The sequence below is a fragment of the Zootermopsis nevadensis genome, unplaced genomic scaffold, assembly GCF_977971745.1.
Source record: "Zootermopsis nevadensis isolate Lab colony 2312 unplaced genomic scaffold, Znev_1.0 Znev_ptg000022l, whole genome shotgun sequence".
Classification (NCBI taxonomy): domain Eukaryota; kingdom Metazoa; phylum Arthropoda; class Insecta; order Blattodea; family Termopsidae; genus Zootermopsis; species Zootermopsis nevadensis.
The window spans coordinates 6,766,577-6,778,961 of NW_028259154.1; the positions used below are offsets into that span (position 1 = coordinate 6,766,577).

At 38.3% G+C, this 12,385-nt stretch overlaps 1 long non-coding RNA gene across 3 annotated transcripts; it reads left to right on the forward strand.

Annotated features, from left to right (window-relative positions):
• The first annotated feature begins 3,446 nt into the window (after positions 1 to 3,446).
• Positions 3,447 to 11,342, forward strand: LOC147872974 (uncharacterized). Of its 3 annotated transcripts, none has more exons than XR_015536395.1 (4): positions 3,447 to 3,635; positions 9,845 to 9,879; positions 10,123 to 10,234; positions 10,979 to 11,342. It is a non-coding gene; the product is annotated as an uncharacterized LOC147872974 (long non-coding RNA). The 3 variants fall into 3 exon arrangements; XR_015536393.1 differs by lacking the exon at positions 3,447 to 3,635 and adding an exon at positions 6,096 to 6,284; XR_015536394.1 differs by lacking the exon at positions 3,447 to 3,635 and adding an exon at positions 8,476 to 8,961.
• The last annotated feature ends 1,043 nt before the right edge of the window (positions 11,343 to 12,385 follow it).

The following is a 12,385-nucleotide window of genomic DNA, read 5'->3' on the forward strand; positions in this document are numbered from 1 at the left end:
AAGATTCTCCAGACCCAAGAGACCTCTACCGCCAAGATGACGCGGGAGGTATATGCGTTGGACAGAAGATTTAGGGTGAAGACTTCGGTGCATGGTCATCATTTTTCTGGTGGCCCTGTCCAGGTTTTTCAACTTGTCAACTGTCCACTTCATTGCTCCAAAAGTATATAGCAGGATCGGAACAGCAAGCATGTTGGTGGCAGTGACTTTGTTTCTACCAGACAGCTCGGAACTCCAAATCTGTCGTAGGGTGTGTCTATACTTGCTGCACAGAGCCTCTTTGACCTTGGAGACATCTTGGACGTGACTCTCACTCACACCAAGATATGTATAGGACTCTTCGGCATCAAGATGGTGTATGATGTTTCCGTCCAAGAGTTGCACGTCTTCGCCGAAATCCCTATTTCTTCCCATTTTCAAATGCAGAACTGCACACTTGTCCAATCCAAATTCCATGCCGATATCCTGAGTGTATACTTGCACGGTGTTCAGTGCACTTTGAATGCCGCTGTCGCTGGCAGCATAAAGTTTTAAGTCATCCATATAAAAAAAGGTGACTTTGTGGCTACGAATGGACGGTGCACCGCACATAAAGCCACGTTCACGTCTTAGCACAACGGAAAGAGGAAGTAGCGAGATGCAGAAAAGAAGAGGGCTCAAGCTGTCACCTTGAAACACTCCGCGGTGGTAGCATACCAACTCAGTTGACACTACACGCTTCCCAGATGTTAGAATGAAGCGCGTTTTCCAGAGCGGTAGTAGATTTTCAAATCATCTCACTATGTCAGGTTGGACTTTCAGCACTTTGAGCAAGATGACAATTAGCTCATGAGAAGTTGTGTCAAAAGCTTTTTTGTAGTCCACCCAGGCCATTGACAGATTGCGCTTTTAATGGACCGCATCTTGACAGATGCATCTGTCAATCAACAGATTGTCCTTGCAACCTGCAATGCCACGTTTCGAACCCCGCTGCTCATATACCTCTTTCCAGATAGGGTCAATATGGTGCACTATGCGTTCGTTCAAGATGGAGGTGAACGCCTTGTATACAGTATTAAGACAGGTAATAGGTCGGTAGTTTTCCGGATTAGACAAATCTCCTTTCTTCGGAATAAGAACGGTACGCCCTTCTGTGAACCAAGGTGGAATGGGCTCTGTACCACACAAAAAAGATGTAAAGATACGAGATAGATGTTTGTGTGTGCTCGTGAAAGTTTTCCACCAAAAATTATTGATGGCATCTATTTCTTGGAGCAGAAAAATTCTTTTTGCCAGTAAAGGCACGTTTCACATCTTGTTCGGTGATCACTAGGGGCACATCATCATCTTCTAAATGACGATCGCAGAACTGCCTAAAGAGGCCAATGGCCGGAGAATCTATGTTCAACTGAAATCTAGTTTCGTAGAGTTTCTTCCAGAATGACTCGACCTGCGTTGCTGTTGGTGGGGTATGAACGACTGGAGTGTTTTTGCTGTTGAGACGGGAAGGGCATACACGAAAGATGGTGTTCTCCTTTACGGCCCTATAACGTTTCACTAACTTCTTCCTGTCCGCGGTTAGTGCCCGTATTTTGTCCAGAGAGTGCTGCTTGATGGTCAGCAGCGTATTCTTGTTCAGTGTGTGAAACTTAGCCTTGAGAGAGCGGACGATAAGCCTCAGCTTGGTGGTAAATCTCCGACCAGAGTTTACATACTCAATCACGCAGTGAATTCTGAACACCAGTTGCCTTTCCAACTTTAACTTCGCGTCCAGACGTTTTGTTTGCTGCTCAGCTTTTTCTGCCACTCTAAACGGGGCTCGGGTTACTAATAACCTGGCTGCAGCGTAACCGGCGCGATTGAAAGTAAGCATATCAGAATCATCTTTTAGGAATTCATCTGAGATTTCGTTTATTTCGGCCAGATGTTTGGCCCGCAGCGATATCTTGTGGTGAACTGTTCGCTGCCTGTCCTTCAGATATTCACAGGAGTTCAACAATTGGTAGAGCCGCGTTTTAATGTCGATATCAACAGTCGTAGCTGGGGACATGGTGCGATATTTTTAATTTCTTCCGCTTTATGCGGCGTAGCTGCAACTGGATCTTGCGGCTTGAAGTCAAAGCCTTTCCTTCGCAGATGGTTAACATAGTCTCGCAGGTTTTGTTGCGAAAGACCGGAGTGCTCAGGATGTATCTCGAACCAAAGGGAATGCATCCGTGCCATGTAACCTCTCCGCGAAGGATCACTGGTGGCGTGACACCCAAGAAGGCTGCTGATCCGATTTGTGCCCCTTATTATTATTATTATTATTATATTAACTTCTTACATTTACAATTACTTGCAACCAAATTATAAGTTAGAGTAATTTTTTCAACCACCAACAATGTGTAAATATGGACCAACCAACCAACCAAAAAGCTAACTGAGGGCGGAGGCCTGCGCAAGCGCAAGCATCGTCCCTACCTAGGTGAAACCATTCCTGCGCACAAGGCGCATTGCTGGAAATGGTAAACAGTCTTAATATAAGAAACGGATATTTTGCTATCGCTAACAGGGTTACGTCGTGGCGGCAGCCTCGACCATTCAAACTGGGATCCATTGCTGCTGATGGGAGGTCATCCCGTCAGGCAAGTTGTCCAAAGGAATTTGGTTGGTTGGATCTCCGGGGTTTGAACCCAGAGAGGGAGGGGCCGTTTCGGCTGAAGGCCTCTGCGGCATGGGGGAAAGATCACTTCAGCAGATGGCCTCCGTGATCGGGGTGGGGGTGGCGGGCCGTGCCCCTATTAAGTTATACCCTGGCATTCGCCTTACAACTGAGGAAAAGCACGGAAAACCTCAGTCAGGGTAGCCGAGTAGTCTAACCACTCATTGTGCCGACTTGGCCGTCTTTTGGGGACGGCCTCGGCTGGCCTGCTGAACTTCGGTCGCCCTCGGTTGCCCTTGGGCGACCTCTGGCAGCCCTCGTTCGGCACGAGTCCCACTGGACACAACCAAAAAGCTAACTGAGGGCGGAGGCCTGCGCAAGCGCAAGCATCGTCCCTACCTCTCTCCAGGCTGTGCCGAACCAACCAAACCAACCAACCAAAAAGCTAACTGAGGGCGGAGGCCTGCGCAAGCGCAAGCATCGTCCCTACCTAGGTGAAACCATTCCTGCGCACAAGGCGCATTGCTGGAAATGGTAAACAGTCTTAATATAAGAAACGGAAATTTTGCTATCGCTAACAGGGTTACGTCGTGGCGGGAGCCTCGACCATTCAAACTGGGATCCGTTGCTGCTGATGGGAGGTCATCCCGTCAGGCAAGTTGTCCAAAGGAATTTGGTTGGTTGGATCCTGCGTGCATAACAATGCAAAGAAAAGTATTCGAATTTCTAACCCACACCTGCAACAATATTAGCTGAGCATGCCGTAAGGCTCTTTTCTCCTTTCTTATGCATGCAGTATAATTAACTGAATGAACCGTATTGCACTCCACTAATTTACCTAAGAAACTAATTGTTACGTCATTTGTTTACTCGGCATTGTTGTGTTTCATTACTGCCATCAACAATCCGCTTTCGTTATTGCGGAAAGAGCTCTGCTGTGAATCGCTTGTAGAAGAAGTGCGTCGTAGAGAAGATAATTTTGTGCTCTTAAAAACCTCTTAGAATATTACAGGTAATTATCTTATATAAGAATTATTAAGAAATCTGTGATACTGCCCTCCACTATCTCCATTTTAGTTTTTATTAAATCGGTCATTGACAGTGGACCTCGTGGTCTCTTACAATTGAACAAAGATTGAGGTAAGGGATTCCTATTTATTATTATTTTTCATCACATTTAATGTTTTCATCTGCATTTGTGAACTCGCGTAAGAGAATTAGGCTTGTATTCTTTCTAACAGAATTTCAAGTAATATTAGATTGACTTTTGTTTGTTCACGGCCTCATTGATAGTAAAATAATATTCAAGTAGGCTATTATCATTTTACAATTTTAAAGGGATAAAACTTGTTTAGTAGCCTAGAATCGTAATAAAAATAAATGGATGTTAAGAAGTGGGTATATATTCTGAATAATAATTCTAACACTTTTCATCTCTTGATACATCTGCATTATTGAAGAGTTTAAGGGAACTGTGAAGAATTTTATTTTTGTTTTATAAGCCTAATTATCGACGAATCTCCCTCTTATTTTCTTCCTACAACAGCAAATTAAATCCGGGCAGTGCTTGTAAAATCTTTCGTCCTCCGATCTAATACCAAAAGAAAATTAAGATTAAAATGAACGAAAGCGTAATTGTGTCAGTTGTGCCGTATGGGTGCAAAACGTGGCTTTCACTTTGAGGAAGGAACATAGACTGAGGGTCTCTGAGAACAGAGTGTTGAGGAAGATGTTTGACAACTCTTACCCTTAGCTAAGTAAACGTAACTTGACAAAATAAATCCTGCTTTCCAAACAACAAATACTGCAGATGGCATCTTCAAGAAAGTTTGTTCCATGCATTCAAATACTTATATTTTATTTATTTATAATGCAAGGCCAGAGAGCTACCACACAGTAAGACAGTATCCGTAACATTGCAAATAGATTAAACATAAGAAATGCAGGTTACAATACAATTCAGAACATTTTGTCTTCCCATCTGCTACATTAAAAAATAAAGACTCAATTAGAGAAAACTATATTATGTATGTGGGTGTGAAACTTGGTCTCCCAATAAGGAAAGAGCACATGTTGAGGTTGTTACAGCTGTAAAAATGTCAATTGTCGTTTCCTATGTTGTGAATCCACTGGTCTTGTGGTTACCAACATTTTGGAAAAATGTACTGCTTCCATTTTCAGAGCAGCACTTCTAAACTAACAGAGGCAATATTACCTGTACTAACAGAAATTATGCAACTAAGCTCTTCGGGGGGGCTGGTCAAGTTTTTAAAACGCAACCACCCCCTTTCGGGGGGGGGTTGCGTTTTAAAATCTTGAGTAAGAAACTAAATCAACCCCCCGGATGGGGGGTCAAAACACATTAACATCTTGTGTAAGAAACTAAACCAACCTTCCCGAATTGGTTGCGTTTTAAAATCTTGAGTATGACACTAAACTAACGCCCCTTCGGGGGGGGGGGGTTAGTTTAGTGTTGTTAGTTTACTCAAATCATTTGTTTACTCGGCATTGTTGTGTTGGTACAACAATGCCGAGTTAACAAATATAACGTAACATTGTTTGATGACGTAATTATTTGGCTACAAATTGTATTACGACGACGAAAAAACACAAATTTTTATAGTAAAAAATTGATAGTGGAACCACGGTTCCGGAGAATTTGACGTGAATACATCTATACGGAAAGGAAGTTTATATATTGACTTTATTCTAAATATTTCCTTTATACCCGCTTTACAATTGCGTAAAGTTTGATTAAGACTTCGCTTATTTAACTTGAATTAGTCACGCTTAAGATGGGTCTGTGGTAGCTGAATTTAATGTAAAGTAATGAAATGTAATGTAACGTTTCCTAGGTAACAAATTGTTGTTACACTTTTTGCGAAATGACACTGACCCTTCCATATAGACGTATTTACGTCAAAAAAATTTGACAGTGGAACCACGGTTCCGGAGAATCTGACGTAAATACGTCTATACGGAAAGAAAGTTTATATATTAGCTTTAATTACAACAATGCCGAGTAAACAGATGGCGTTTTCTAGGTAACATAACAATGCACGCAAGCTGACCATTGTTGTAGATCCATATTAACACATTGTTGATATGGATCTTACACGATTTCCTTTCACATTTTCCTTTCATTTGTTTGCCGAATGACCCTTCCGTATTGACGTATTTATATCAAAAAAGAAGATTATTATTATTATATTAACTTCTTACAAGTACAATTACTTGCAACCAAATTATAAGTTAGAGTAATTTTCTTTGTTTTTTTTCAACCACCAACAATGAGTAAATATGGACCGACAATGGTCAGCTTTTATACTATGAACTCCTGCGTGCATAACAATGCAAGGTAAAGAATTCGAAATTCTAACCCACACCTGCAACAATATTAGCTGAGCATGCCGTAAGGCTCTTTTCTCCTTTCTTATGCATGCAGTATAATTAACTGAATGAACCGTATTGCACTCCACTAATTTACCTAAGAAACTAATTGTTACGTCATTTGTTTACTCGGCATTGTTGTGTTTCATTACTGCCATCAACAATCCGCTTTCGTTATTGCGGAAAGAGCTCTGCTGTGAATCGCTTGTAGAAGAAGTGCGTCGTAGAGAAGATAATTTTGTGCTCTTACAAACCTCTTAGAATATCACAGGTACTTATCTTATATAAGAATTATTAAGAAATCTGTGATACTGCCCTCCACTATCTCCATTTTAGTTTTTATTAAATCGGTCATTGACAGTGGACCTCGTGGTCTCTTACAATTGAACAAAGATTGAGGTAAGGGATTCCTATTTATTATTATTTTCCATCATATTTAATGTTTTCATCTGCATTTGTGAACTCGCGTAAGAGAATTAGGCTTGTATTCTTTCTAACAGAATTTCAAGTAATATTAGAATGACTTTTGTTTGTTCACGGCCTCATTGATAGTAAAATAATATTCAAGTAGGCAATTATTATTTTACAATTTTAAAGGAATAAAACTTGTTTAGTAGCCTAGAATCGTAATAAAAATAAATGGATGTTAAGAAGTGGGTATATATTCTGAATAATAATTCTAACACTTTTCATCTCTTGATACATCTGCATTATTGAAGAGTTTAAGGGAACTGTGAAAAATTTTATTTTTGTTTATAAGCCTAATTATCGACGAATCTCCCTCTTATTTTCTTCCTACAACAGCAAATTAAATCCGGGCAGTGCTTGTAAAATCTTTCGTCCTCCGATCTAATACCAAAAGAAAATTAAGATTAAAATGAACGAAAGCGTAATTGTGTCAGTTGTGCCGTATGGGTGCAAAACGTGGTCTTTCACTTTGAGGGAGGAACATAGACTGAGGGTCTCTGAGAACAGAGTGTTGAGGAAGATGTTTGACAACTCTTACCCTTAGTTAAGTTAACGTAACTTAACAAAATAAATCCTGCTTTCCAAACAACAAATACTGCAGATGTCATCTTCAAGAAAGTTTGTTCCATGCATTCAAATACTTATATTTTATTTATTTATAATGCAAGGCCAGAGAGCTACCACACAGTAAGACAGTATCCGTAACATTGCAAATAGATTAAACATAAGAAATGCAGGTTACAATACAATTCAGAACATTTTGTCTTCCCATCTGCTACATTAAAAAAATAAAGACTCAATTAGAGAAAACTATATTATGTATGTCGGTGTGAAACTTGGTCTCCCAATAAGAAAAGAGCACATGTTGAGGTTGTTACAGCAGTAAAAATATCAATTGTCCTTTCCTATGTTGTGATTCCACTGGTCTTGTGGTTACCAACATTTTGGAAAAATGTACTGCTTCCATTTTCAGAGCAGCAATTCTAAACTAACAGAGGCAATATAACCTGTACTAACAGAAATTATGCAACTAAGCTCTTCGGGGGGGCTGGTCAAGTTTTTAAAACGCAACCACCCCCATTTCGAGGGGGTGGTGGTTGCGTTTTAAAATCTTGAGTAGGAAACTAATTCAACCCCCCGGATGGGGGGTGAAACACTTTAAAATCTTGAGTAAGAAACTAAACCAACCTTCCCGAATTGGTTGCGTTTTAAAATTTTGAGTAAGACACTAAACTAACCCCCCTTCGGGGGGGGGATTAGTTTAGTGTTGTTAGTTTACTCAAATCATTTGTTTACTCGGCATTGTTGTGTTGGTACAACAATGCCGAGTTAACAAATATAACGTAACATTGTTTGATTACGTAATTATTTGGCTACAAATTGTATGACGACGACGAAAAAACACAAATTTTTATAGTAAAAAATTGATAGTGGAACCACGGTTCCGGTGAATTTGACGTAAATACTTCTATACGGAAAGGAAGTTTATATATTGGCTTTATTCTAAATATTTCCTTTATACCTGCTTTACAATTGCGTAAAGTTTGATTAAGACTTCGCTTATGTAACTTGAATTAGTCACGCTTAAGATGGGTCTGTGGTAGCTGAATGTAATGTAAAGTAATGAAATGTAATGTAACGTTTCCTAGGTAACAAAATGTTGTTACGCTTTTTCGTTACACTTTTTTCGGAATGACACTGACCCTTCCATATAGACGTATTTACGTCAAAAAAATTTGACAGTGGAACCACGGTTCCGGAGAATCTGACGTAAATACGTCTATACGGAAAGAAAGTTTATATATTAGCTTTAATTACAACAATATTAACAACAATGCCGAGTAAACAGATGGCGTTTTCTAGGTAACATAACAATGCACGCAAGCTGACCATTGTTGTAGATCCATATTAACACATTGTTGATATGGATCTTACACGATTTCCTTTCACATTTTCCTTTCATTTGTTTGCCGAATGACCCTTCCGTATTGACGTATTTACATCAAAAAAGAAGATTATTATTATTACATTAACTTCTTACATTTATAATTTCTTGCAACCAAATTATAAGTTAGAGTAATTTTCTTTGTTTTTTTTCAACCACCAACAATGTGTAAATATGGACCGACAATGGTCAGCTTTTATACTATGAACTCCTGCGCGCATAACAATGCAAGGTACAGTATTCGAATTTCTAACCCACACCTGCAACAATATTAGCTTAGCATGCCGTAAGGCTCTTTTCTCCTTTCTTATGCATGCAGTATAATTAATTGAATGAACCGTATTGCACTCCACTAATTTACCTAAGAAACTAATTGTTACGTCATTTGTTTACTCGGCATTGTTGTGTTTCATTACTGCCATCAACAATCCGCTTTCGTTATTGCGGAAAGAGCTCTGCTGTGAATCGCTTGTAGAAGAAGTGCGTCGTAGAGAAGATAATTTTGTGCTCTTAAAAACCTCTTAGAATATCACAGGTACTTATCTTATATAAGAATTATTAAGAAATCTGAGATACTGCCGTTAGTTTTGATTAAATCGGTCATTGCCAGTGGACATCGTGGTCTCGTACAATTGAACAAAGTTTCAGGTAAGGAATTCCTAGTTATTATTATTGTTATATGCAGTTGTATTTGTAATTGCCTGTGGTATCGTGAGTGTTGGTGTGTAATCGTCAAACATTCATATGCCAGCACCTCCATGTGGATGATGTCATTGAATCTAGAGGACTCTACTTCTGTATTGTTGGCTACCGGGGGAATTCTGTAGACACCTTCGTCCTTAAGGGAGGATAGCTGGCCTTGTAATCCTGGGGTCTCGGGTTCGATTCCCGGCGGTCCCCGAATTTATAACTTGTGTTGAGCAAGGCCGTGGTCTACGCATCACGGAGTTTTCCTCCGGGGGCTTTCCCGGTTTCTCCGTGGCATCCCAACAATTACACAGAAGAAGGCAATGGCAAACCACTTCTGGATCATCTGCCAAGAACGTATATGAACAGGTCCCAGTCCGAGAAAAGGATGGAAGGATCCTGTTCATATGGACCTGTCGTCAGACAGAACACTAAATAAATAAATAAAATAAATGCATTACATTCAGCTACCACAGACCCAACTTAAGCGTAAATAATTCAAGTTAAATAAGCAAAGTCTTAATCAAACTTTACTCAATTGTAAAGCATGTTTAAAGGAAATATTTAGAATAAAGCCACTATATAAACTTCCTTTCCGTATAGATGTATTTACGTCTAATTATCCGGAACCGTGGTTCCATTATCACTTTTTAGTAAGAAATATTATGCTATATAACAGGTAATATTATATGCTAATATAAATTAATTTTTGCTTTCTTGCTTATTTTTAGAGCTTTCCAGAATGGAAAAGGAAACTCCATTTGAGGTAAGATTTTGTTTGATTTTTAAGTAAAGGTTAAATAAAATTCACACGTTTATGAATGTACTTTGAATGTGACCTTCGTTTCACATTAATGTGATTTGTTGAACTAACGCTGTTATTAAGGGGCATTGTGTGTATAACTAAAACAATTGTCTCTCTTACAAGGTTAAATTCTGTGATTCGTTATTATTCACATTGTCCAGTTTGGAAATGTTTACCACATTCTTAAATTTCTTTTTTCTGCAGGAAGAAAAGAGTTTGCTAAAAGCTGCGCATTTAGCAATAGACAATGAGGAATACCAAGCAGCGAAGACACACTGCTTGGAAGCGGGAAAACGCTTCCAAAAAGCAGAGGAAGGTATGTTGAGACAAATTTGCAGTTTATTCTGTGTCAGTAAAATCTATCTGAATAAAGAAGTGGTCACATTCCTTCCCTACTCTAAACTTATAAATCTCCTGTTTGGAGTACTCTAGTTAATCCCCAATGAATATCTGGTTATTACATCAAGTAACGCTCACATTTTGAAGTTATTCGGTACAAGCCATGTTTGGAGATAGCTTTTATCAATACATTTTTGTTATTATTTTCAGGAGAATTCAAATTTAAAATAGGCAACAACTATGCACACATCTCATTTGGCACTACATAAGCAATGCCTGCAGTTGATGATTTATAAAACAGACCAATGACCATTTCTGATTCGATTCCAGTCAATTCATGCCTTGCGCAGACAAGACGCTTCACAATTTCCTGGGTTCTCTGTTGTTACTGACCTTCTGTTAGTGGTTGTAGGATCATAAGTTATAACATCTGGTTTTCAACATTTTAGCTTCGATAACTTTGCTTCCAGGTGAACAGGAAAGTAATAAGTACAAATGCAATACTTGTTTGTGGTGCAAACAGCAAAAAACTAATGAATGCTGCATAGTCCTCATTTCTTAGCTGGCTTCTTTTTACTATGTTCTTCTATTCCCCACATGATTAAATGCGCAGGGGAGGTGCATTTTTATCTGCTTTGTGGTTTTTATTTTTGCATATAGCATTTCACTTTAAGATATGAGCTGCCAACCAGGAAATATTATCAGAACTTTTTGTTTTCAGAGCAACAAGCTGCAGACGCCAAGAAGGCTAAAGAAGAAAAGGAAGGGCATGGAAAAATTTAGAATCCCTAACTCCTGCATTATAGAAAAAAATTAAATTTCTTTATATTCAGAATTCATTCCATTTCATCCAAGTGATAGCCATATGTTATTATTTTTATTCTAATACTTCAGTTAGATCCCAGTATCCTAACACAAGGGATTTGGATTTTGTTGTTCTACATGCAACACATATCAATATATGAAACTCTTTGGTAAGGCACTGCTTTGGTTATATGTACAACTACCAGATGTTTGTTGCGTACAAAATTTCAATTGTGAAATTCTTTGTTGTTCAGTCAGTTAATACAAACTTCTTATAAGTTTTTCACGAATCCATTACTCAAAATAATGTCTCATCCAGATGCTAGTATGTTTCATGTTATCCTTAATTAAGAACGCAATGTAACTGCTCTCTACTTTGTTCTGCAAACAACTGTTCAAAAAAGTTCACCATGTCACTGTTTATCAGTCCAGAAACTATCTTACTAGCTCCAAAGTTACAATTAATTACCAACTTAAGGCTTATTTTAGACTTGTACTTTTCATAAAATGTTTCTTTTCATTATAATTAAAATTTACAAAGTCTTAAACATGAATTTAATTTCCCTTCATACCATTTGGCTGTAAGATAGTTCTGGAGATTTGTTTGTCACCGAGCATCTTTCCCTATTCTGAAAATGATGTTAGCTGCACCACAAGTGGCTGTGATGGGTGAATTAATTTTGGACATTCATAATTTGGAATGTTACCACATCTCTGTGCCACAAACTTTTCCTATGAAAAGTCAAATTTGTCTGGCTGGAATTTTGCTGTATGTTAGATCTTTTTTTTTTTTGTTTCTTTTACAGTTGGAATTTTTAATTGTCCCAATTTATTGTAAACAAAACTTTGCAGTATTTCAATAATTAAAGGACAAAAATATCTATCTCAAGGATTAAAGAACATGTCACTGATACCATTTTGTTCCCAGTGAATACATAACCTTTTAAAACTCACTGGTAACTATATGTACCTTCTGCTTTAACAATCTATAACTCTGTATTTTTTCCCACAGACTGTATTAAAGTGATACATATGATTTTCAGCATAAAAAGTGATTATTTCCCTAAACAGTAATCACCATTCATCTTTGTAAACAGAAAGTGTTATTTTTGCTCTGTAGCAAGAAATGAATTTTTAAATATTACTTAAACAAACTACAGCTTCAAAGGTTTAACTTGGTATAGCACATCTGAAGATAATGTTAAACAGTACTTACAGTAATATCTGTACTTACTTCATGAATAATAGTCAGACAAGGTTAGAATTTCATACACAATATATCTGGTGTGTAGAGGAAATATAATGAACCAACACACATGCACTG